This window comes from Dromiciops gliroides, chromosome 2, assembly GCF_019393635.1.
Source record: "Dromiciops gliroides isolate mDroGli1 chromosome 2, mDroGli1.pri, whole genome shotgun sequence".
Taxonomy (NCBI): domain Eukaryota; kingdom Metazoa; phylum Chordata; class Mammalia; order Microbiotheria; family Microbiotheriidae; genus Dromiciops; species Dromiciops gliroides.
Window position 1 is genome coordinate 278,000,279 of NC_057862.1, and position 21,788 is coordinate 278,022,066.

Here is a 21,788-nt window from a genome sequence, read left to right on the forward strand (position 1 = left end):
AGGTGAGAGGAATTCAATGGAAGAAAGGGAAAGGGGGTGTAATAGGGTAAATAGTTCACATAAAAGAAACAAAAAAAAAAGCTTATACAGTTGAGAGGAAGATGGAGGAGGGGCTGGGGACAGAGTGAACCTTATTCTCATCAGAATTGACTCAAAGTGGGAATAGTATAAACACACAATTGTGTATAGTAATCTATCTTACCCTGCAGGAAAGTAGTAGGGTAAAGGAATAAGAGGAAGTGAGTGATAGAAGAGAGGGCAGATAGAGGGAGGGGACAATCAGAAACAAAACACTTTTGAGGAGGAACAGGGTGAAAGAAGATAGAAAATAGAGTAAATGTCATGTGGAGGGAATAGGATGGAGGGAAATGGAGTTAGCAATTGTAAGTGTGAAAAAAATTTGAAGTAAGTTTGTCTGACAGGACTCATTTCTCAAACATATACAGTACTAAGTCAAATTTGTTAAAATAAAAGCCATTCCCCAATTGATAGATGATCAAAATATATAAAATTTTCAGATAAAATAATCAAAGCTACCTATAACCATATGGAAAAAATGCTCTAACTCAAACATTCTGTAGAGCAATTTCGAACTATGGCTAAAGGACTGTAAAACCATGCATACTCTTTGACCTAGTAATACCACTACTGGTTTGGTTTCCAAAATGAGATAAAAAACAAAAAAAAATTGAATTTGAAATTGAGGAGATGCCCATCAATTGGGGAATGGATGAATAAATTGTGGGATGAGATTATGACAAAACACTATTGTACTATGGGAAATGATGAGCAGGATGCTATCAGAAAAAGCTAGATAGACTTACATGAGCTGATGCAAAGTGAAATGTACTGTATACAAAATAACAGCAATATTGTAAGATGATCAGCTGTGAATGACTTAGCTATTTACAGCAATACAATTATGCAAGACAACTCTGAAGGACTTATGAAAAATGAAATCCATCTCCAGAGAAAGAACTTATGGTGTCTGAATTCAGATTGAAGCATATTTTTTAGTTACTTTTTCTAATTTTTTTTACTGTTTTCTTTTGCAACTTAACTAATGTGAAAATGTTTTTCATGACTATGCATGTATAATATATTAAATTGCCTCCTTTCTTAAGGGGGTTGGGGTGGGTGGGGAGAGTTTGAGGAAGAGAATTATGAACACAAAGTTTTAAAATTTGTTTTTACATGTAATTTGGGGAAAAAATAAAATTCTAAAATTCCAAATAAATTAATAAAAAGAATAGCACCCACCTTCTAGTGTTATTGTGAGGATAAAATGAGGTAATATTTGTAAATCGCTTTGCAAACCTTAAAACACTAAAGCTATCTGTTATCATCATTATCATTATTATGATTATTAAGCACTATAATAGAAGCAATATCTACCAATTCCATGCCAAGTAAGTGAGCTTAGTTTTTCCTTAAAAGGATTCTCTTGTTACTTAAAAGGATTCTCTTGTGACTTAAAAGGTTCTCTTGTGACTTGATTAGCTTCCCAGTTGCTTAGGGCATAAAATGGTCAAAACACAAGGAGTCAGTGCCACCTCAGACTTGATGGATGTCCCATGGGAGAATCATCCATACTTCTGACCAAACAAACCCTTCTGACCAGATGTGCTCAAGTGTGAAAATTAAGGGGAAAGGGTGGAATGGGGTGGGGGGCAGGTAGGATGGATGAGTGGAAGTGGGGATGGACTATGTCTATCTGAACCAGGGCTAAATTATTGACGATTATCTTTTCCATGTTATTTCTAAACAAATGTCTTTTAGTTATTTCATTTTGTCCCTATCTCAAGCATGAATGATCAATCAATGAATTATTAAGCTCCTATTTGCAAGGCACAAAAAGAGGCAAAAGACAATCCCTGACCTTGGGATGTTTACATTTCAATAGGGGAGACAACATGCAAACAAATACATACAAACAATCCATATACAGGATAAATAGGAAATAAGTAACAGAGAGAAGGCACCAGAATTAAGACAGGAATACATTCTATATAAAATGCGATTTTATTTGGGACTAATAGCTTGAGTTATGACTGTTCTGGAATAAGAGGCAGATTATTTAAATCTGTTTCTCATATTTGCATAGTTCAGAGATATACTCCCTTTTAAGAGCAATAAATCCCAAAATGTGAGCAAATGGAATCACAACATATATTTGGTTACAAATAAAAAGGAGAGAGGGAAGGTGTGGGAAACAAAAATAATTTAGAGAGGCCAGGAGCAGGGTAGGGAAGAGGACTGTCAGGGAAGTATTTGGGGCTTACTCTAGGTTCTAGAGTCATGAGAACTGGCATTGATAAGAACAGGAGTTTGAGACAAATTATACAAATCAGTTGCACCAGGTGAGATAATGCCCTTGTGAGACAACTTGTGTAGTACCCAGTAGGATAGAAAGTGAGGTCTGGGTGAGATAGGCAGGCTCCTGTCCCTTGTCAGGAAGTAAAACCCAAGGAAGAGACATTTAATGACATTTATCTAGAAAACCCAGTTCTGCAAGTTTTACCAGTTTTACTCCAACAATAGGTTATTTTTCCTTGAACATAAAATAGATTTTTCCTTGAACATAAAATAGATCAATGGCACTGTTCTTATTTCTTCTTTTCTTTTCTTTTCTTTTCTTTTCTTTTCTTTTCTTTTCTTTTCTTTTCTTTTCTTTTCTTTTCTCTTCTTTTCTTTTCTCTTCTTTTCTTTTCTTTTCTCTTCTTTTCTTTTCTTTTCTTTTCTTTTCTTTTCTTTTCTTTTCTTTTCTTTTCTTTTCTTTTCTTTTCTTTTCTTTTCTTTTCTTTTCTTTTCTTTTCTTTTCTTTTCTTTTCTTTTCTTTCTTGCTTTCTTTCTTTCTTTCTTTCTTTCTTTTTTTCTTTCTCTTTCTCTTTTTCTTTTCTTTTTCTTTTTTTTTTTTTGGTGAGGCAATTGGGGTTAAGTGACTTGCCCAGGGTCACATAGCTAGTAAGTTTCACGTGTCTGAGGCTGGATTTGAACTCAAGTCTTCCTGACTCCAGGGTCAGTGCTTTATCCACTGTGCCACCTAGCTGCCCCAACTGTTCTTATTTCTAACGCAGGAAAATAATTTTTTTTCTCCAAGTTAGACTATGGTTTGTATATATAGAATATAAAACAATACAATAAATAGAAAAGTATGGTAGACTTTATTTTTTTTCCTATGAAACTATGCCATATTGCCTGTCAAGCATTTAATGCTTGTAGATATATTTTCAGTTACAAAGAATTCCCATAGCAACCCAATACCCTTGCTTTGTTAAAGTAAATTGTTATATTCATGGAAGATTTGTTTTGCTGTAAGAAGACATCTGACCTGATTTGTAAATTTAGATTCATGCATAGACTAAGTGCAGTTTTCTTCCTATCCAGACAGCATCACAACAATAAAGGGCAGGAGTAATTAGAAATGAATTCTTGGACATAGAAGGGCTTCTGTCATATCAACCTATTAGCATAAGGAAAGAAACTAAAAGAAGGGGAAAACTGATACTCAGAGGGGATTGATGATAGCAATGTACTTTCAGACTTGCTTAGAGTTGATTTATTTGGCAAGCATTTATTCCAATAAAAATTACAATAATAGCTGACATTTTATATAACAATTTAAGATTTATAGGCTGCTTGCATGTATTATTTCATGTAATCCCCCCAACAACTACTGAGGTGCTATTAATACTTATACTTAGAGCTAGTTGGCACAGTTGATAGAGTACTAGGCCTGGAGTCAAATCTGCCCTCAGATACTTATTGGCTGTCACTTAACTTCTGTCTCAATTTGATTAAATGTGAAAATAAACAAACAAAAAACAACAACAAAACCCTGAGAATGATATCCATCTCCCAGAGTTGTTATGAGCATCAAATAAGAAATATCTATGAAAAGTGCTTTTCATAGTGCTTGAATGTACTATTCCTAGAATATTGTTTCTACTAGAGATGATCCAAGTTTAGAATCAGATCAGCAGAAACTGCTCCCCCTGCAGGAAACTATAGAACATACCAAAAAAGGAGCACCAATTCAAGACAGAAAATATAGCCCCTTTAAACCAAGTGACTTGAGTGCATGGAAATCAACTTTCATCCCTAGTTTTGAGAAAAAGTTAAGTAGGGGAGATTTATGATCTAATATCCAATTTTAATCTCACAATATGCCAGTATATTCTTATCATTAGGAATATAAGCAATTAGGTAGAAACTTAAATTAATAGTTTAGTTATTTATTTCACCTAGGTATTATCACTTTGTGTAGATGTTTGAGACTTTTCTGTTTCTTCAATCAGAAGCTACCAGATGCTACATCGTGCTGAACTCCTTCCCTACTTTCCTGCCTTCCCCCCTCAACTGATGAGGAGTTACTTCAAGCCAGTTTTCCCAAATACAGTTTATGGTACTTTTCCTGAGCACACAAATTCCTAATTATGGCTCTATCTTCCTGTCTTAGCCTGAGCTCCCCCCTCCCCCAAGTTTCCAAGTGTAATCAAAGTTAAGCTCAATCAGTTGGCTGTTTTCCTGTGTGGCCCTCTTGTAGGATCAAAGCCAATAATTATAGCAAATCTACTATACTACTGTATAAACTTGTAAATACCACATGCATACTGCAAACTTCAAGCACTTTGACCTTTCTAAAAATCAATTTCAGATTTATAACCTACTTGCTTTGGAAAAGGAAATCACCATATGACACAAAGTTCCAATAAACCATGTATACAGTAAACAAAATAGAGTTCCTGGATGAGGAACAGAAGGGAGAAACATTATAGTCATGAAATCAGAGTAGATTTCTGTACTTGGCCAATTATTTTGATGCTAAGATTTCCAGCTATCAAGGTAAAAGGAAGCATTATAGATCTGATGTCAGCATTCACTTTCTGTCAACAGAAAACACATTTATTTGCAGAAATGTCCCCACCCCCTTGTAAACTTGGGCATAATTTATCACAACCTTGATACCTCTTTCTTATCTTCAAATGCACATCTCCAGTTGTATAAAAGACATCTCCACCTTCTGTTCTATGGACACCTCAAACTTGATTTGTTCCAAATAGAAATTGGTATCTTTTCCCTAAAACCTGATCTTTCTGCCTTCACTATTTCTATATGACAATGACAATGACAAAGTCTTCTAAACATGGAACCTTGGTGTTATTTTTATGTAGTCCCTTTCCTTCACCTCTCATATACACTCAGGTACCATTTTGTCCATTAAACCTTCACAATATCTCTCACAACCATTCCCTTTTCTCTATTCCCATTGCTTCTACCCTGGTACAGACTGTCATTAGTAACTCTGGAATATTACAGTGCCCTCATAATTCTAGAGGCAACTGGGGTCTTGTCCAAGGGTGCTGACATTGAGAGGGTCCTAACAGTCCTTTTACTCCTGAAGCATGGAAACAACTATGTTAAGCAGATAATTATCAAAGGAAGTAGTTAATCTAGGAGCTGTCAGATGGCAACCTTCCTTCACCACCATTATATTTTAGGTGAGGAGTCTCCCCTTCCCAATGCCTTCCTATCACTGCTGTGGTACCCTCCCAAAAGTGACCATTCAGTGTGTCAGGCTCTCTCCTTTCCTCAACTAAATTGCCCTAGGCTCCAAAATTGCTAGTGACAATTTTGTTCTATTTCCTCTCCATCTAATTCTTCCTTCATAATGCTCACAAGTGAATTTTCTTCATGCCTAGATATGATCACTACATTTCTCTGTTCAGAATTCTGTAATGCTTCCCTATTACCTACGAAGTTAAGTTTAAATGCTTGTGCCTGCCATTTAGGATCTTACACATTTTGGTGCCATATTCCTTTTTTTTTTCTTTAGCAAAAGAAATCAATTTATTCAAAGCAAAGTAAAACAAAAATCAGAGATTGGATATTTCAGAGGATATGTACTAAACAATACAGAATGAAGGAGCCTTCCCATCAGAAGCAAGATAATTCAGCTCAACCAATATCACCCAGGGGGAAATTCCCCAGAGTCTTTAGTGTAGCAAGATGGGGATAGTGATGTGATGGAAACTACCTGCATCTCTCATGTTGATTTATTCCTAGATTCTTTCCCTTTAGCAACCTGAAGTGGGATTGGTCTCTTCCATCTTCTGTCTTGAAGCAGGAAGCTAGATGTGTTTAAAAAACCTCTAAGTTTGAAGAGTACTGAAAAAAAGATTCATTGAGAATGTGTGTTCCCCTGTCTCTTGCTCTTACAAACACCTCCCTTAATCATGTATTCCCTATATAAACTCTATGCTTCACTTACCTGGAGGGTGAAACAAATACATTTTTTCTAGTTGAATAAAAGCATTAGAATGCAATCTCGGGGCGGCTAGGTGGCACAGTGGATAGAGCACCGGCCCTGGAGTCAGGAGTACCTGAGTTCAAATCCGGCCTCAGACACATAACACTTACTAGCTGTGTGACCCTGGGCAAGTCACTTAACCCTAATTGCCTCACTAAAAAAAAAAAAAAAAAGAATGCAATCTCATTCTCTGTAGGCTCATTGAAGACAAATCTAGTACAACTCCAGTTGATGATAGAAATATCTATCTATAGATATATGTATATATATATGTATATGTTTAAGTATACGTATATATATATATACACATACAGACAGACATATATATCTATATCTATCTGTCTATCTATCCATCCATCCATCTATCTATCTATCTATCTATCTATCTATCTATCTATCTATCTATCTATCTATCTATCTATCTAACCTTGCCTAATTCTCATATGATTTTATTTCCTCAACTTGACTTTTTTATCATTGCAACCAGTAGGATATCTTTAATTTTTGTTCTATATTATTTATGTACTTTTCTTTATTTTTTAATTTAACTGTTAGGAAAAATAATAAATATAAAAAGCAAGTCACATAATCTTACACAAAACCCTTAGCCTATATCAGTGAGTGAATACAATTAACAGAAAATTATTTTTTTTATGTATTATGGGGGGGCAGGGGAAGCTGCAAGGAATTTCACCAATCTCTTCAAATACTTTTAATTTCACCAATGCATCACTTTCTTAACCTTTTTATTTCTACCACTATCTCCTTAATTCATTCTCTAAAAGGCAATATTTGCTTAAGTCAGCTTCTGTGACATAGGAACCTCATAAGTATTCACAGAGCATCTGTGTTGGACTAAAAACAGCACAGGGCTGAAGACCTGTATTCTAGGAATAGAGAAGCTTACTATCTGACCTCAGATAACTCATTTCCCCTCTCTAAGCCTGAGTTTCCTCATCTGTAAAATAAAGCAGTGGGAAAGAGGAATAACTTAGGGATCATAAGACCTAGACCTGCCTCTGACACTTAATGGAGGTGGTATAGTACATTTGGAAAAAAGTACTGACTTTGGAGCCTAAAGGACTCATGCTTATTAGCTTTATATGACAAGTCACTTAGCCTCTCTAGACCTCATTATTTTTCCACCTATAAAATGAAGGGTACTGAACTAAAAGCCACTTTGATCCTTCCTGGTGCTGGAATATGATATGTCATTTAACCAAGAGACTTGGTTTCTTCAGGTATAAAATGACTTTCTCAGAAGAGGTGACATCCAGAGTCCCTTTAAAAATAGCTTATATTTTTATGTCAAAATTAATAAACACCAATTAGAATGGGCATTTGTATATACATATTCAAACAGAAAAAGTCCATGAAACTGCAGGTCTATATTGTTACAGTTTCCTTTTTGAAGGATATAGTAAGTTCAACATGTAGTTTTCAAAGTAGTCCTTATCTGGTAAGTTCCCTTCCTGGTCTAAATCTATGATCCAAATGAATGATTTTGCTTCTTTAATTCTTGGTTTTAATTCTAAGGATGCTTCCAGGTCTCACCTTCTAATCGATTCTATGTATCTATAGTCTGCAGAACTTTGCTTAATGCTATACAGGATAGTGGGGTTCCTTGCTAAAGCAGCAGTGAAAGTATTCTTCTTCAAGTAGAAGGAACAGTGTTTAAATATATTTAACAAAAGAAAAACAACTCTAACAGCCATCATGCTGCTCTCAAAGTGTCTAGCATTTGGTAAGTACCCTGAAAAAATGTTCAATGAATGGGAAGTTTAATGTGTGGTAAAAATTATTAAAGTTTTAACTGACTCAATTGGGAGGGGCCACACCTGGCCCACTTCAGGGCCCACCCTGAAGTTATGCATGCTAGTGAAGTCAGAAAGAGAACTCTCCATAGGCAGGTTTGAAGGACCTCCCCTTTTGGGGGAGGGAGATTGAATGCTTGTTGAGGGGAGGTGCTCAGCCTCTCTCTCTCTTTCTCTCTCTCTCTCTCTCTCTCTCTCTCTCTCTCTCTCTCTCTCTCTCTCTCTCTCTCTTCTTCCTGGTGATGCAAGAAAGCTAGCAGACTTTCCAGGTTTTTCTGAGTGAGCACAATACAACCTGCATTACTTTGAATTAGCTCAATTGGAAACAATCTGGGGATTGCATAGAGTTAGTTTAGAGTTAAGAGAATTTATCTGTATTTCTTTTTCCCTATTTCCTTATCTTTGATTTTTATTACGTTCACCTTTGTTGTTTAATTAATTCCCAAGTAATAAAATCTAATCGTTTTTTGGGAAAAAAAAGCTGTAAGGCTACTTTCTTATTGGATTGGGAGAAATATCTAAAAGGGCAGTTCAGAGGGGAGGGAGCTTTGAACCTAAGGGTCCCTCATTATTTCTAGGACCCCAACATTTCAGTGAGTCACCCAATTAATGCTCCATATATTAAATTTTGGCCCCTACAAATGGGTGATCAACAGTATGGATTGGTTTGCAAGCTCAGTGTTCTAAAGTAGTAATTCCCTTTATGAAAATGATTGACAAATTTCCTAAAGGACTGTTTAAGCTTTTTTGAGCTTATCTTAGTCTGGGATTTGGGCTTCCTATGAATCTGAAATGTATGAGTGCCTTAGAAATGGGTTTTATCTTGTCAAGAGTCTTTTCTCTGGAAGCTCTGGGTATCTGTGGTAATACACTTCTCAGACAGTGGTTTGACACAGTTTAAGTGGCTTTCACTTTCTATTCCGTAGAATAGGTTGTTCTAGTTTAGGGAAAATTCATGTCTATTGGTCCAGTCCTTGCTTTCTTTCTTCATTTGTCTAGGCCAGGCTACTTGACTTTGCATATAATACTAGTCTCCACCTGGAAGGAGCAAATATAACATTATCAAAAGTAGGTTAATATATAATGAGATGCTATTTTTAAGGTGAACTTCTTATTTCATTTGTATAAGGAATTCCCTCCACCAATGTAGATTGCCCTGTAACTTAAAGTCTGAGACAGTTGCCTGAGACACTGAGAAGCTAGTCACTTATTACAGTTAAGCCAGAATGTGTTAGGCATATACCATGCCTCCTCTAAAACTTATAATGACAGACATTAGGTTAGTGCTTATTCAAATAGCAAGAGATGAATGGTTCCTGGATGAAAATAATAATTCATCTATGCCCAAAGGGTTATAAAGCTGTACATACCCTTTGACCCAGTAATACCATTATTAGGTCATTTTCCCAAAGAGAACATAAAAAAGGGAAAAGGACCCACATGGACAAAAATATTTATAGCTGCTCTTTTTTTGGTGGAAAGGAATTGGAAATTGAGGGGTTACCCATTAATTGGGGAATGGCTAAACATGTTGTGGTATATGAATGTAATGGAATACTATTGTGCTGTAAGAAATGATGTGCAGCAGGGGGCAGTTAGGTGGCACAGTGGATAAAGGAATGGTTCGGGATTCAGGAGGACCTGAGTTCAAATATGACCTCAGACACTTGACACGTACTAGCTGTGTGACCCTGGGACTTACATGAACTGATGCTGAGTGAGATAAGCAGAACCAGGAGAACATTGTACACAGTATCAACACCATTATGTGCTGATCCACTGTGATAGACTTTACTCTTCTCAGCAATACAATGGTCCAAGATAGATCCAAAGGACTCATGATGGAAAATCCTCTCCAAATCCAGAAAAAAAAAAAACCTGTGTAATCTAGATGCAGATTGAACCATACTATTTCTACTGATTTGTTGTTGTTGTTGTTTTTCTTTTTTGAGGTTTTCCCTTTTTGCTCTGATTCTTCTTTCACAGCATGACTAATGCAGAAATTTGTTTAATGTGATTGTACATATATAAGCTATATTCATCAGATCACTTGCTGTTTTGGGGAAGTGGGAAGGGAGGGGAGGAAGGGAGAAAATTTCAAAACTAGAAATCTTACAAAAACAAACGTTCAAAAATATCTCTACATATAACTGGAAAATAATAAAATACTTTTATGGGGAAAAAGAAAATAATTCATCAATTTAAAAGGCAAAAATAAACTCAAAAATGGCTGCAAACATATTAAACAATAGGTAGCCATTATTATATTAATGTAATTACATATAATCATGACTTACACTTATTTAAAAAAATAATGTTAAAGTCAGTGTTAGAAGGCATATGGGAAGAGACCACCAATATGTACTTATGGAAAGAAAGAGCATGAATAAACTATTGGTGGAGCCATGAATTGGCCCAATTTTGGGGGGAAAACAATTTGGAATTTGGTCAGAAAATTTAATAAAAATTTCATGTTAATTCAACTCATTTGATCTCATTTCCATATACTCCAGGAAGATTAAAAACAGGAAGAAAAACATGAAAATATTTCCAGTTTCAGTATGCTGAATATAGCAAGTGACCCCTAAATCTGTTGAATAATCGATGGTTTGTGGTAGTGTGAGAAAATAATTTTAATAATTATTTTTTGGTTTTTGCAGGGCAATGAGAATTAAGTGACTTACCCAGGGTCACACAGCTAGTAAGTGTCAAGTGTCTGAGGTTGTATTTGAACTTAGGTCCTCCTGAATCCAGAGCAGGTGCTCTATATACTGCACAATCTAGCTGCCCCCCCCCAGAGTTCATTTTAATATAGAACACCTTCAACTCATATCAACCAATAGATTTGAATAATGTTTACCAATTAGATTTTTTTGCTGTGTGATGGACCTCCCATAGTGGAAAGGTACATGAACTTATACCCAACCACAAGGAGGTATCTTTGGTTTGAGAGTGACAGCCATAAACATTGTTTTACTTATATCCTCCCAGTCATATTAATAAAATGATTAAATTAAACAGATACCATGTCTCTCATTATTGTTAATCATTGCAGTAGCAAAGAGCTAAATACAAACAAAAGTTTGGAATGCCTACCAAACTGTGGTACATCAAGGTATTAATGTTCAGTAGGATAGGTATAAAGAACTGGATCTGTGATTTAATTGATATAGGGAAATTCCCTCCACCAATTCAGCTTAATACCTTATCCACAATTTGTAGTCTGATAGTTGCTGGCATGCTGATTCTACTCTGTGCAATAAGAAAGAGCAAGTATGAGGAATTTACAAAAATATGAAAAGATTTTAATGAATTAAGACTTATTGAAGTAATCAGAAACAAAAGCACAATATATGTACACAAAAAATACAGAAAATGGAATGACACCTAAAATAAAGGCAATATATGAGGAATTTAAATGTCAATAAAGATACTGGTAAGCAAATAATGAAACATTCCTCTTTACATTTGCCACAAAGTGAGGGACCACAAGAAAGGGATATCATTTAGCTATAAACAACCTATCTCTATTTTCTGCTTACCTGTTTCCCTTTGTTATAAGAGATGGGGAAAATTCAGAAATGCCTGGGTTATAAAAGACAAAGGAAATCAGCAAAACTTCTTTTCTTTTCTTTTTTCTTTTTTTCTGGTTGGAATTTTATTTTCCAAATTACATGTAAAAGCAAATTTTGACATCATTTTTAAAAAACTTTGTGTTCCAACTGCTCTTTCTCCCTCCCTCAACCACCCCCCACCCCAAGAACTCAAGCAATTCAGTATAACTTATACATGAGTAATCATGGAAAACAACTCCACATTAGCTAGGTTGTGAGAGAAAACAGATAAAAACAAAAATTCAGAATAAGGAAGAGTAAAAAAAAAATGTGTTTCAATCTGTTTTCAGATACCATCAGTTCTTTCTCTGTAGATGGATTGCAATTTTCGTAACTCCTTAAGAGTTATATTGGATCATAGCCTTTCTGAGAATAACTACATCCTATACAGCAGATTATCTTACTCTATTGCTGTTATTTTGTATATAGTACATTTCACTCTGCTTCAGTTCATGTAGTTCTTTCCAGGTTTTTCTTATAGCATCCTGTTCATCATAACTTTTATATAGTACCTTAAACTTAACAAAGAATTTTCTTCACAATAGCCCAGCAGATGTTTTGCCATTATAGTCAATCATCATAACTGTTTCCCTCCATCCCATTCCTTTCCCATGATATTTATTCTATTTTCTATTTTCTTTTACCCTATTTCTCCTCAAAAGTGTTTTACTTCTAACTGCCCCCTCCCCTGCCCTGCCCTCCCTTCTTTTATCCTTCCCTCCTTATTGACTTCCCCTCCTACTTTCCCATAGGGCTAAATAGATTACTCTTCCCAATTGGGTGTGTATGTCATTCCCTTCTTGAGTCCACTCTGATGAGGTTAAGGTCTTTGAGCTAATCCTATGTTCTAAATTTTTCTTCCTCCCTCCCTCCTCAACCCTCTCTATGAAATCAAACAATTCAATATGCCATACATGTGCTGTTATGCAGAACATTTTCACCTTCCTTGAAAGTGTTTTGCTTTTTACAGCTCCCACTTCCAATCTGTCCTTTCCTCCTTCCCCTCTCCCCACCCTTATCTCCTTCCCCTCCCATTTTCCCTCAGGTCAAAAATATATTACTATACCCAATTGAGTATGTATGTTATTCCCTCTTCGAGCAAATTCTGATGATAGTAAGGTTTACTCACTCCCCCACTCCTTCACCTTGTCCCCTCCCCTCCATAAGCTTTTTTCTTGTTTCCTTCATGGTAGCTACCTCTCCCCAATCTACCTCTCCCCTTCTCCCTCCTACCCCTCGACCCTATTTTAAAGATGTCATCATGGGTTAGCTGGGTGGCACAGTGGACATATTCAGCTCAGACCTGTGTCCTCTGTTTAAGTATATTCCTTTCAGCTACCTGCATAGTGAGAAAGTTCTTATGAGTTTGAAACATTACCTTCTCATGTAGGAATGTAAACAATTTTATGTTTTAATATCCCCCATGATTTCTTTTTCCTGTTTGTCTTTGTTTACTTCTCTAGGGTGTTGTATTTGAAAGTAAAATGTTCTATTCAATTCAGGTCTTTTCATCACAAATGCCTGAAAGTACTCTTTTTCATTAAAATTCCATTTTTTCCTCTGAAAACTTATACTCAGTTTTGCTGGGTAGGTGATTTTTGGCTGTAATCCCTGTTCCTTTTCCCTCTGGAATATCATATTCCATGTCCTCTGGTTCTTTAATGTAGATGCTGCTAGATATTGTTTTATCCTTATTGGAGCTCCACAGTGTTTGAATTCCTTTTTTTTTCTAGCTGCTTGCAATATTTTCTCCTTGACCTCAGAGCTCTGGAATTTGGCTACAATATTCCTGGAGATTTTCTTTTGCGACCTCTTTCAAGAGGTGATTGGTGGATTCTTTCAATTTCTATTTTACCTTCTGCTTTTAGATTATCAGGGCAATTTCCCCAGACATTTTCTTGTTAGATGTTGTCTAAACTCTTATTTTGGTCATGGTTTTCAGGTAATCCAATGATTTTCAAATTATCTCCCATGGATCTATTTTCCAGGTCTGCTTTTTTCCAAGTAGATATTTCATAGTGACCTCTATTTTTTTATTCATTTGGATTTGCTTTAATGTGTCTTGATTTCTCATAAAGTCACTAGATTACATTTGTTCAATCCTAATTCTTAGGGAATTATTTTCTTCAGAAGGCTTTTGTATCTCCTTTTCCATTTGGCTTTTCAAGCTGTTGACTTTTTTCTCATGACTCTCCTGCATTGCTCTCATTTCTCTTTCCATTCTTTCCTCTACCTCTCTAAATCTTCCTTTTATCTCCCCTAATTTCTCTTCAAAATCCCATTCATATTTTTGGAAGCTTTGGATATAGGGGCCCTGAGGTTGCTATCCTCTTCTGAGGGTGCACTTTCATCTTCCTTGTCACTAAAGAAACTTTCTATTGTTCTCAACTTTCTTTACTTGCTCATCTTGCCTTTTTTAAATTGACTTTTAACTCCCTCTTACAATGGGACCCTACTTCCAAGCTACACTGTCCCAAGCTTCAGAGGGTCCCAGGTGTTTCAGTTTGAGGGAGGGGAGGTTTTTCTCTCACCTGGCCTGTTCTCTGGTTTGAAGATAACCTCAAGTCAACTTGCTAATCAACCATACAGCAGGATGCTGTGGTGGTTGTTAGCTCCAATGAGCCTGCACCCCTCCCCAACCTGGGCCTTCCACCTCTTATGATTTCTTTCTGGTTCTCTGCTGAGGTGGGATAGCCAAATTTCTAGTTGGGTCCCACAGACACCCCTGCATTTTACCCCCTGTCCAACCATTCATTCCTCTCAGCTGACCATAAGCTTTGTTCTAGAAGACTCTCATGCCGCAGATGATTTGGAAGCTTGAGGGTAAGTTCCTCTGGCACAGCATGCCTGACGTGTGTGTTGTTGCAATTGTGGGGCTGGACTATGCTTATATCCCAGTATGGCTCCCTTTAATCTGTCCTTGCCTGGAAACCAATCTCAGCCTGTCTTTTTGTGTGCTTCATTCCTTCAGGGTTTCTTTTATTTCTGTTTTTGGGACAATTGTGTCAGGAGCTCTGTGCTTTCAGTGTTTTTCCTCTGCCATCTTGGCTCTACTTCCAACTTACTTTATTTACAATAAAGAAAAGAGATCATAAGCTAGAGGGGAAAACAAAACAAAACAAACAAACAAAAATGTATGCTACAGAGTTCAGATTTGTTTATTATGTATCGAGATTATCTCATTTAAGAAAATAACATTTTCAAGGCCAGTTCAGTTCTAAAAAGACCTAAAAAACTTTAAAAAATTCATTTCTAAAAGGAACTAACTTTGTTTGACACTGATTCCAGAATCATAACTATATAATGTGGTCCAGAGGTTTTCTTCATCACCTTACGTGAGCTATGAGTTCAGCTGGTCAAAGCATGATGTTCGGGCATCCAAGGATGCTAGTTGTGTTCCTCTGAGGTCTCACATTTGCCATCTAAGCCTCAGTCGCATGATGCACCCTTATCCTTATTTAGTATGTAATGAATCTCTGGCCTCTTTGAGAAACTATACATGGCTCACAGGAACTTGTCTCAAATATGGTAAACCTTCAACTAATCAGAACCTAACTGCTTTGAACTATTCAGCTAGCCTTTGCTCCCCCATATAATATTTTCATGACCTTGAGTACACTATTTGCACTCTATTGAACTCAGCTTTATCATCTGTGAAACTCAGGGACTATTTAGGTGTCATCTAGCTCTAAATGGATGATAATAAGGCATTATGTATCTAGGCTAAATTCTACCACTGTGTGACCTTGGACAAATCACTTTCTTCCTTTGGACCTATTTCCTTCTCTGTAAAATAAGGGAGTTTAGCCATATGTTCCCTAAGGTCCTTTCTAGTTCTAACAGTCCTCAAGTTTATGATATGCCAGAAATAACTTGAAAGGTATATAATAATGATACTACATTAGATTCCTACATAAGAAGGACAGCTGAAAATCATGTGAGTCATAAGGGATAGTCACCTAAATTTTATTTTTAATTTTTTAAATTCATTTATATCTTATCAGATCTGAATTCTCTCTCTCCCAACTTGTCTTCCCTACCTATTCCCCCACCTCCCCATTGCAAGAAAAAGAAAAAAAGAAAGAAAAGAAAGAAAAGAGCACCTTTTATAAACATGCATAGTCAAGGAAAACATGCCCACATTGCCCATGTCCAAAAGAAACAAACAATATACCACAATATGTTCTCTGAATTCATCACTTCTCTATCTGGAGGAAGAGAACACTTGCTTTTTTTTCCCCAATTTTATTTATTTATTTAGAGTTTTACCCAAGTTACATTTATAAACAAATTTTTGCATTGATTTTTAAAACTTTGTTTTCCAAATTCTCTTCCTCCCTCCCTCCCCACCCTCCTTTGGGAACTCAAGCAATTCAATATGTTATACATGTGCAGTCATGCAAAACATTTCCACATTAGTCAGGTTGTGAAAGAAAACAGGCAAAAAACTTTAGAAATAGTGACTAACAAAAAAAAGTATACTTCAATCTGTATTAAGATACCATCAGTTCTTTCTGTATAAATGGATTGCATTTTTCATAAGTCATTTTGATAGCATCCTACTCATAATTTCCCACAGCACAATAGTGTTCCATCCTAATCTCATCCCCCAGTTTGTTCATCTATTCCCCAATTGATGGGTATCAGCCCAATTTTGAATTCAACTTTTTAAAAATCTTTTTTTGGATACAAAACTAGTCATGGTATTGCTAGGTTGAAGAATATACATGGATTTAAAGCCTTTTGGACATAGAGAACTCTTCCTTTTTATGTATAGCTTTAGCATTAGAGTCCTTGGTGCTTTGACAAATTATTGATAGAAGAGCATAACAGAATAACTTTAGTCCTCAGTCCCATTCTCTCTCCTGAATATTGTGGGACTAAATGATAATACAGTCTTGCCTTTCTCCTCAACAGGGAGTAATAATTAGTCATCTAATAATGTAGAAGACAATAGCCTTCAGTTGCAATGGGTACTTGGCCTAATCTAGCTAAAAGGTGTGCCTAGTGTGAAAATATTGGTTTCTCACTTTTACCACATAGCATGACTTTAATATGGACACCAAAATGCATGGTTGACCAAATACTGGTAAAGGCTGACTTTTCCAGGAGCCATTTTAAAAATTTTCACAGTTTAAAAATTCTTTTTAAAATGCCATGCTAGTGACCTCACCTTATACAATGCAGAGAAAGAGGGAAATTTTAGTTCAGTCAAAGTTAATTTAACAATATCCCTTATGGCCATATTTTATACAGAAAAGCAATTATTAAAAACTAAACCTTGTATTACTCTAATAAATATATGTACTACCTCAATGTTTTCAGTGTAGAGTAGTAAATATTGAATAACCATATATGGAAATCAAATATTGGTCTTCCTACATGCATATGTACCATGTTAGAGTTGTTGTTCAGTCATTTCAGTCATGTCTGACTCTTTTTTACCCCATTTGGTATTTTCATGGTAAAGATACTGGAGTGATTTGCCTTTTTTTCCAGCTCATTTTACAGATAATGTAATTGAGGCAAACAGGGTTAAGTGATTTGCCAAGGGTCAGACAGCTAATAAATGTCTGGGGCTTCATTTGAATTCAGGAAGATGAGTCTTCCTAAGTTCAGGTCCAGTGTTCTATCTATTGAGCCCCCTAACTGCCCCTTCATAAAACGGATCTGTGTCATTGATATACCCTGCATATGGGCCTGACAATTGGGTAGTGACTGAGCAAACCTTTTATAATTTTCTCTGTATGCCTTCCCAACATGTGGACCTCTTTGTAACCTCTGTTTCATTATTCCTTTCTCTTCTTTTTTGTTTTTCTTTCTTTTTTCCTTCTCTTTTTGTTGACTTTGCCAAAGATCCCCTGGTGTTATTAACCCATCACTTGGACCCCCAAAAATTCTTATCCCTGGCTTAGGATAAAATAGGGAGATGTTCAGTGTATCAATAGCCAAGTCAAAGCAACATCAGAAATCAATTTAATGACTGAATTTTAACAACTGTGACCCTGTGCTATTTAAATCAATCTCATTGAACCTAGGCATTTAAATTTTTGGCTAACTCTCATATTTAGCAATCCCTAGATAAGACTGTGAAATGGAAGAGAGTTGCAGCCTACAAAATGCATTCCCACAACATTCTGTGCCAAACATGAGTGCCATGTTGAACTAATTGACTATTCCATGGTAATGAATTTATACCCAGGCTATATTGTTTCTGTTAGTTAAGGAATGTCACTGATCTAGGGAATCTCTGGAGCTTATCAAGGGATCACCAGGTTTCTTCACAAAGACATAGAGTTTTCTATAGCCAAATAACTGATTTTCAATAAAATTGCTTTTAACACTTTTGACTTCTCAATTTTCCTGGATTCTGCTCTTTCTTTAGATTCTGTGGCATTGTTCTCTTATTTCACCTTCCATATATCTAACTCCTTATCTATCTTCCTTGCTAGATAACTTGCCTGTTCTCAGTCACTAACTCTGAGTCTCATCAAGACTCTGTCCTGGGTCCTCTTTTATTTCTATTCTCTCATTTATTAACCTCCTGCTTTCAATTATCTCTATGCACATTCAATTTAATATCTCTATGAATTTCAATTACCTCCCAAATCTATGTATCTGCTATCTACAACATCTTGCCTAAACTCTAATATCATATTACCAAATACGTGCTGGACATTACCAACTTCATGATTCAGGAGATATTTCAAAATAAACATATCCAAAATAGACTTTATAATTCCATCAAACCTATCCCTTCTTTAACCTTTTTCATTTCTTTTGAAGGAACCATCCTTCTTCCAGGCACCAAGTTCTCAACTTGAAAGTTATCATCTTCCCTCTCCCTCATCTTTCATATCCAAGTAATTGCCAAGCATTATTGACCCTAATAAATTCTCCAACACCATTTTCATCTTTCCCTTTTTCTACATTCATGAGTCTCAACATAAATTCTGGATTTTATCACTCTCTTCTGAACTATTATAATAGCTTCTTAACTTCTACATCCAGTTTCTTCCCTCTTTAATCTATCTTTCTGTGATGGTCAAATTTGATATAGGGAGAATTAATTGAGTGGCTTACTGTAATATTGGGGTCCCCGATATAATGAGGGAACTCTAGGTCCAAAGCTCCCTCCCCTCCGAACTGCCTTTTTTAGTTATTTCTCCCAGGTCAGTAAGGAAGGAGATTAACAGCCTCTTTTCCACAAATGAATCAGGTTTTATTAATGGGAATAAAATAAACAGCAAAGGTGAAATTAATAAAATCAAAGACAAGGGAATAGGGAGAAAGAAATACTAATAATCCTCCTAAGTCTAACCTAAGTCTATACAATTCCCACACTCGCTTCCAATTCAGCTAATTCAAAAGAGCAGGGCTCATATGTTAACTCACCAGCTGGGGTCCATAGCTTCAATGGAAAAACAGCTTTGCAGTTAGGGCTGGCAGGACTCATCTGCTCCTGCAGCTCTCACCATCTGAAAGGAAACAGTCACTCCAGAAGAGACTGAGCTCCCCTCAGCGAGCATTTACTCTCCCTCACCCAAAAGGGGAGGTCCTTCAAAACTGCCTGTGGAGAGTGGTTTCTCCTGCTGACATCAGCAGCACATGTCACTCAGGGCAGGCCAGGTGTGGCTCATCCCAATCAGTCTGCCAAATTCCAATAATCTCACCACATCCCCCCCTTTGTTTCCTTGATGAAACAGTAAAAAAAAAGTAGCAGAATATAATATCCTATGCTAACAAACAATATGTTAATAACAATATAGAAAAGGGAGAAGGGGGAAATTTTGTCTAGAGGGGCAGTCCCTCATGAACCAGCACTTTGACATTGTCTGCAGAGGGAGGGCAAAGAATACATATTATAAATGGTGTATATAATAACAGAAGGAAACAAAACACAACTGTTCATTTAAAGTTTTTGAGATCCTGTCTTCTTGGAGTGATGAGATATCATCAGGAAAACTGGACTCTGGTCTGGACTCTGGGTGTCTCTGGACTCTTTTACATCTTTAGCTGTTGAACTGCTGGATTTTAACTAATCCTTACCATAGCATTGTCAATGATCAAATTAAAAAGTGAGAGTTCTTCAAAATATAAGTCATACTCAAACTATATATATATATATATATATATATATATGTATATATATATATATATATATATTTATATATATATATATATATATATATATATATATATTTATATATATATAATTACATCCCTCCTTATAAAATACAGAGTTGAAGCAGTTATGCAATCTATAACACTTCTTACCATCATTTGTCTGGATCCAGGCCGAATTTAATAATGTGTCCATGATGACACCTGAAAATGTTAAGGAAAGCTTACCATACCATTTCACATAACTGTCAATACGAAATTTCTAAAATGTCTAACCCATTAGCTTTTTTTTTTTTTTTAGTGAGGCATTTGGGGTTAAGTGACTTGCCCAAGGTCACACAGCCAGTAAGTGTTAAGTGTCTGAGGCTGGACTTGAACTCAGGTACTCCTGACTCCAGGGCCGGTGCTCCATCCACTGTGCCACCTAGCTGCCCCACCCATTAGCTTTTACAAAAGAAATATTTTACTTCAGAAAATGTTATCACAAATATACAAATCTATTCCCACAATACAATCCTTCCTCCTTTGCACCACCACACTTTCAAGGAAGGGAAGAATTAAGGTCTACTTTAGCTTATTCCAATAAAGCAGAATCCCAGTTCCAAGTCCAAAACCTCTCTTGGGCTTGAGTTCTTGGAACCCTGTCTTCAAAAAAGAGTGGACAGCTCAATCTCACTACTTTCAGATAGAAGCAGCCAACCAAAGAAGACTACTCCTAGACATGTGTTAAGGGATATATCAGGTTCCATATTAGGTAAACTCAGCATGCTCAAAGGCCTTCAAAGTTAGATTACACACAGATCTGGTGAGGTCATTTCCTAATCAAAAATCTTTAGTAGCTCCTTTTAGTTTCTGGAATAAAAACTTGAACTTCTCAGTCAGACTTTGAGAGCCCCTCACAGTGTGGCTTGCACCTACCCTTCCAGTCTATTTTCATATTGATACTCCCTATCCAAAGTGTCAAACCCACAGTGGTGAGGAGTTTTACCACTGGAAGCAGATTAAAATATAACTGGGAAATGTTTAACAAGACAAATGAAAAATATAGCTATTAATTAAAATTATTAAATTAAAATTAAATGAATTGAAATATAAGAATTAATATAAATATATTAATTTGTGGTTTTCTAAGTCCATATGTGTGGTAGGAATTCATTTATATTGGAATTCAAAATTATTGCCTTGTATGAGGAATTTCATGATCTCCCCAACTACTAGGATCTCTCCTAGAAATTATATTTATAGTATATATACTTATATCACTACTTGCTTTTTGGTTATGATGTTAGTGCCTTGAAAGCCAGTACTCTTGCACATTTGTGTTTGTTTCTTTAGCATTTAGAACACTGCCTTTTTATATACTAGGCACTTAATCAATGATTATTGATTGATTGCACACAGTAGGTACTGAATAAGTTTTTGTTCATTGATTAATTCAAACAAGTTTACCACATGGTCCCTTTTTATGACAGTAAAATTTTTTTTAGGGCAATGAGGGTTAAGTGACTTGCCCAGGGTCACACAGCTAGTAAGTGTCAAGTGTCTGAGGCTGGATTTGAACTCAGGTCCTCCTGAATCCAGAGGCAGTGCTTTATCCACTGTGCCACCTAGCTGCCCTTATGACAGTAAATCTTTAACAACTGTACCTTTGTCCAGGATGCTCCCCTTTTCTGAAACATATTTCTTTATCTTAATATTTTATTTTTCCCCAATTCCAATTTCCCCCTAAAATAATTTTTACTTCTTTTTTTTAAGTATTGAGTTTCAAATTATATCCCTGCCTTTATAGGTTATACATGTACAATCATGCAAAACATTTCCATATTAGTCATTTTCTACAATAAGACTCAAACAACAACAAAAATTAAAAGAAAGAGCAAGTATGTTTTAATCTGTATTCATACTTCATCAGTTCTTTCTCTGGAG